The 5838-nt window shown below is 38.9% G+C and overlaps 1 protein-coding gene across 1 annotated transcript in view; it reads left to right on the top strand.

Moving 5' to 3' along the window:
* The first annotated feature begins 211 nt into the window (after positions 1 to 211).
* Positions 212 to 5838, top strand: part of LOC103509680 — an 8440-nt gene continuing 2813 nt past the window's right edge. Inside the window, exon 1 of the mRNA XM_026823957.1 lies at positions 212 to 458. The gene's annotated coding sequence lies outside the window, so the exon portion shown is untranslated. The remainder of the gene's footprint in view (positions 459 to 5838) is intronic.

Here is a 5838-nt window from a genome sequence, read left to right as displayed (position 1 = left end):
GTGGTTTTTTTTTTTTTTTTTTTTTTTTTTTTGTCTTGGCAGTCCAGAAGTCCTCGTTCGAGTGTTAATAACACTCAGTAGCACCGATCTTGCATTAGACACCGAAGGGTACCTCCTGTAATTTTCATATATTTGACCATTTCCAGAAAGGTACCTTAAGTACGGTAACAACTGCCTGTAACATATAGACTTCAAGCCATTTTATTATTATTATTATTATTTTTGACAGGTTCCCAAGCGTCCTTCTCTCCTGCTTGCTCTGCCTGGCTCACATACATCTCTCTCACTCTGCCCCCGTTATTCCCCCAAATCTCTTGGAATGTGCCCTGTTCCAAATATTACCACCGGAGGAACAGAGGGAAGTAGCTTCGCATCAAATAGGCCAGGGGCGCCAGCGACGATCCCTGCTGGACCACGCCTTCTTGGATCCGATCCGAAACCTCACGAATATTGACGAAGTGAGTAGATTTTTTACGAAAAAAATAATTTACTATGGAAATGGCCTTTATTATCAATATTATTATCATCAAAGCATTGTCTTCTTCTCTCGCCCAAATTGGAAACCTTAAAAGCTTTCTCCCGATCTGAGTTTGCCCCGGGCGGGAATTGAAACCGCGACCTTGTGCTTACAAGGCAGTCGCGCTACTTTCCTGGCAAACTAAGAGCGGAAAATTGGAACTTTAAAAAAAAAAAAAAAAAAACTAACAAGTAGCCCATATTGTTAAATTTTGTAAAAAATAAAATTAAAGTCTTTTTTTTTCTACATAATTTTGGCTTTTACAAAAACAAATTCGACGCAAGATTTTCATTCCAATCCGGAACCATTTTCCCATCTGTTCAGGTCGTAGAGCCGTTCTTCAACCTTTCGGCCGCCGAAAAAGACTTCTTCCGCCTCCCCACTTCGGAATTCCACGACCGAATCTACAACCAGTTTGAGAAAATACAGCGACGAGTCTTCAACGAGTCCTTGGCCGGTATGGAAGCCGAGTTTAGCCGACTGAACACGAGTGACCTGAAGGCGGAAAATGAGGTTCGGTCATTCCACGAGAAACGGCCCGGCTATGAACGACGAGAGAAAACCTACAGGATTCCGAGCAAGGATGGCGTCCGAATTGTCCGCAAAGGTAAGCGCAATAATTACACGCTTGAGTGTGAAAAATTCTGGCTACTGTCAGCCTAGTTAGCTTGATTGGTAACGCGTCGGCCTTGTAAGCGCTAGGCTGCGGGTTTAATTCCCGCCCGGGGCGGATTTTATCCGGAACGGGTAATGTTCGTTCTCATATAGGAAGAAGAAGATTTGAGTTAGCTTGAACACCGACCCTATATAAGTAGGAAAAAGCTAAGAAGAAGAAGATTTGAGTTAGCTTGAACACCGACCCTATATAAGTAGGAAAAAGCTAAGAAGAAGAAGATTTGAGTTAGCTTGAAAGGTAGCACTCCTACCTTGTAAGTGCTAGGTTGCAGATTGGATTCCCACTCAGGGCAAACTTCATCCTAAACAAATAAGGTTCGTTCTTGGAACAGCTGGATTTTTCTTATCCTCTTCTCCTCGATTTCGTGATAATAAGACCCCTTTGTTACAGTTTCCTCCTTTATTCAAATCTTAAAAAAAGGTGGAAAAGTACAGATCTCTTTACTCAAATGATTAGCATTCTAGGCGGATTTAATTTTAAGTTAGCAAACTATTGTATCTTTTAATTGTAGAAAGGATTGAACAAAGGACAAGGGTAGGATTTGTATGATAAGGAGAAGGTTTATTGAAAGAGAAATGTGTACACAGAATTATGTACAGATAAAAAGATGTCTCAAAGCTGGGAATAGTTTTTCCATTTGATGAACTGGTTGCTAGGTAACATTGTTACTGGGTGGTTGTTGTTTTCAATACTGTGTGTAACTATCAAAATATACCACAGATATGATTGTGTACCTACATATGTAGGTATGTACATAACATGTAGATTTCCATATTAAGTAAAAATCTTTAAAATAGTTATCTACTTACCTACTGTTTAGAAAATATGTCAAACAACCCATAAGGATATAATTTGCTTGTATCTGCATGTATGTGTCTGTAGGTAATTCTGTATGTGTTATCCTTATTCCCTATACACACAGCATGTATTTGTGATATCCCTACTTCCCTAAGTACTTTATTAAACTAAATTTCTTTTGTATCTTTCCTGTATCTAGATTTTGTTCTTCTTCATTTTTTCTTAATTTTCAATTGTTTTCACAGGTCATCTTTTCAAGTTTTTATTATTTTATTTGAAAACCTATAAACTTAGGATAAATTAGCGCTTACAAGGTAGACACGCTACTATCTAAAATAACTAGGCTAACCATGAATGGCTTTCAATAAGTTTAACTTCAATTTCATTGACCTTTAAAGACACCGTGTCGGTAATGACCATTTCTTAGAAACATATCAGATGTAGTCCATTTCTTAGAAACATAGACATTAGAAACTGAAAGAAAGGCCCGAAAGTTCTGGAAAATTCGTAAACAAACCATTATGTGTAAGTTACTAAGAAAGGAGGAGGAATAGAACAAAAGGAGTTAAAATTAAAGGAAATGAAATATTTACCAGTAAATCAGTGGGGAGTTGGGGAAGTGACGAGCGAAAACTCGACAGAAATTACCATTTTCAAATTTATTACCAAATAAGACATAGTAGGTTTACATATTTCAAAACTGACATCTCGCGATAATGGCCAAAGAGACCAAGAAATAGTGCTTCAATTTGACCAATCCAAGACTTTTTATTATTATTATTTTTTGTCAAGAGGTTTGATAGAGTTAAAACTGATACTACTGAGGTCCTATAGACCCTGGGATCCCCGACCTATGCCCAGACTGCTCGTTCTCATAACGTTCTGGCTTTATTCTATCCTGTCTCTCTGCGAAGAGTTCTCTCTTCGATTTCGGGACGATAAAACCTTAGCAGGTACAGTTCCCTCTATTAAACCTATTGGGGAAAAAAGATCTGTACTATGCGTGTCTTCCAGATATTGTTTTCTTGATCGTCCTTTTGTCTTCTTTCCTTGGATTTTCCCTACAATTCTTCCCTTCAATGGGACCACCAATGAACACATTTCTCCTTTGCTTCTCTTCACAGGTCTGAAGAAGTACAAGGACAGCATGCAGAACTGGGTGGAGCACACGTTCGTCCACAAGCCCAAACTAGAAGAACAGGGGGAAATTTCGCAATTAGAAGGGGCTGTTGTAAAAAAAAAAAAAAAAAATGACAACGATGACGGACGTAAATTTCAGAATTTCAGTCGGTTACACTCCTTTCCTTCGCCAGCCCAGTTAGCTTGGTTGGTAGCGCGTCTGCCTTGTAAGCGCCAGGCCGCGGGTTATATTCCCGCCCGGGGCGGATAATGTTCGTTCTCGCAACGGCTGTCTTTCTCCTATCCTGTCTTCCTTCTCTCTTCGCTTTCGGGACGATAAGACCTTAGAGCAGTTATAGTTCCCTCTGTCAAACCTTAAAAAAAATACTTTCCTTCCTATAGGTAAGGAAAGTAAAAAAAAAAAAAAAAAACTTGAGTGTATAATAGAGGGCACGGTTAGCCTAGTGGTAACGTGCTTGTTTGCCATGCAGCAGGTCTTGGGTTCGATTCCCACCATCGATAAAAAAAAATGCACTCGTATTTCGATTGCAAATATTTCAACGGGTTACTTTCTGGTGTTCTCGTGTTAAACCAGCACCTAAAGGGGAAGTATTGTGTCTCTAATCGCCCATCTGATGAGTAATAGAGGTATACTACAGAATGGGTATGCTATGACACAAGCCTTATGAGTACCTTTTGTAGTAATTGTTTCTTTTCTGCGAACTCAACATTTTTTATAGAGGTACACATTTTTCTCTCTTTTTTTATGAGTTTTGACAAAGGGAGCTCTAACGGCTAAGGTCTTATCGTTCCGAAAGCGAAAATAAGAAGGACGGGATAGGAGAAAGCCAGCCGTTTCGGGAACGAACCTTATCTGTTTAGGATAAAATAAGCCTCAGGCGTAGATAGACCCCGCGAACCAGCGCTTACAAGGCAGGCGCGCTAGCATTCGATTTTGATTCGACCATCTACCTATATTTATTTTAAAGCAGTTTGTTAAATACTCCCTAGACACGGTTGGTCCAGTGGTAACGCGCTTGCTTGCCATGCAGAAGGTCCCGGGTTCGAATCCCACCATCGACAAAAAATTGTACTCGTTTTTCGATTGCAAATATTTCAACGGGTTACTTTCTGGTGTTCTCGTGTTGACCCGCATTGTTGCACCTATGGCCACATAGTGTCCATAGGTGAAACATATGCATTTTTCAATGTATCACCTATGGACAGTACGGAAAAACCGGCTTAAAGTCGAAAATTTACTCGATAGGTATAATTGGTCTTTACAGGAAGATAGGTTTAGATCTTACAATTTAAGAGAGTAAAAAATGGCGTAGGTCTAGGTGAAAAATTATAGTTAAAAGCGTATTTCAAATAAAAAGAGAAAAAACAAGAGACGTGTTTCGAATTAATAATTTAACATTTAAAAATAAATAGTAAGAGATGTTTTTTCAAGTGCGTTACAGTGTTTTCCTGCTAAAAATAATGTGTTTTGTGTGTAGAAAGTGTTAGTTTTAACGTATTTCTTGTAGAAGTCGAGATAATACCAGTGACCATAGGTGATACACTGAAAAATAGCATTGTTGCACCTATGGCCACATAGTGTCATTCAGTCCTATGCGAGCAGTATAAATAAGCACTATTATTATTATTAATTCTGGATCCATCGGGGGTAAAAACTTAAAATAATCTCGATCCCAAGACAAGAATAGATAATCCTTTAAGTAAATCCCGTTAAGCAGGATATTTTCACTCGGGATTACTGCCTCATGTTGACTTTATGTTGCCAGAGCCTGTTCAGCTTAGATTTGATGCTTAGAAGATAGCGCGTCTGGTTAGTAACCGCTAGTTTGTGGGTTCGATTCCCATCCGGGGCGGACTTAATCCGGAAGAGTCGTTCACGGAACGGCTAGCTTTCTCCTATCCTGTCTTACTCTCTTCGATTGACTAACGATAAGATCTCCTCTGTTACAGTCCCCTAGATCAGACCTCTTGGAAAGAAGTTAATGACCGGTTTTCGTCAAGTTAAACTTTATTTCTAAGCGCTAGGTCGCGAAATCGATTCCCGTTCTCGGCGTACTTGTCCTCTTTCTCTCTCCTATTTCTGGACGATAAGATCTCCTATCTTCTCCTACCTTACTACGGTCAAACCTCTTGAAAAAAAAAAAAAACAAAAAACAAAAAAATAGCATTCATTTGATTGTCCTTTAAACCAAACTTCGCGTCCAAAAGAACGAATCACACTTGATTAATTTTCTAGTGTCAAAGGTCGGCGTTGTGCAGTCTGTATGCACCCCCACACATGATGTCAGTCAGACAGCGGTGATTTTCATATAAATAGGGCGCGTTCACACTTTGTGAGACAGTCATCAAAGAACAGTGCAACTTTCACAACTCAAGTGCTCTCACGCTTTCACTCAAACTCAAGTGCTCTTAAGCTCAAGTTCTCCCTTAAGTGTTGAATCTTGACTGTTTTCCAACAAGTGTTTTTCTTTCAAATTTGAACTTAACCCGCGAGTGTTTTTACGAAGTTATTTGATTTTTTACTTTTCTTTTTGCCAAGTGTTTCTTTTAGAATTTCAAGTGTTTTTAATACCAAGTGAAGAGTTTCGCATTCAATTTTTCTCCCAGATGGCCTCCACTACAATGTAAGTATAATCGGTTTATTTATTGTGTTTTTTTTTGTTTTTTTTTTTTTTTTTTTTTTTTTTTTTGGCATTCCAGAAATCCT

The sequence above is a fragment of the Diaphorina citri genome, unplaced genomic scaffold (assembly GCF_000475195.1).
Source record: "Diaphorina citri unplaced genomic scaffold, Diaci psyllid genome assembly version 1.1 scaffold519, whole genome shotgun sequence".
Taxonomy (NCBI): Eukaryota; Metazoa; Arthropoda; class Insecta; order Hemiptera; family Psyllidae; genus Diaphorina; species Diaphorina citri.
This window is presented reverse-complemented; position numbering and strand designations above follow the sequence as displayed.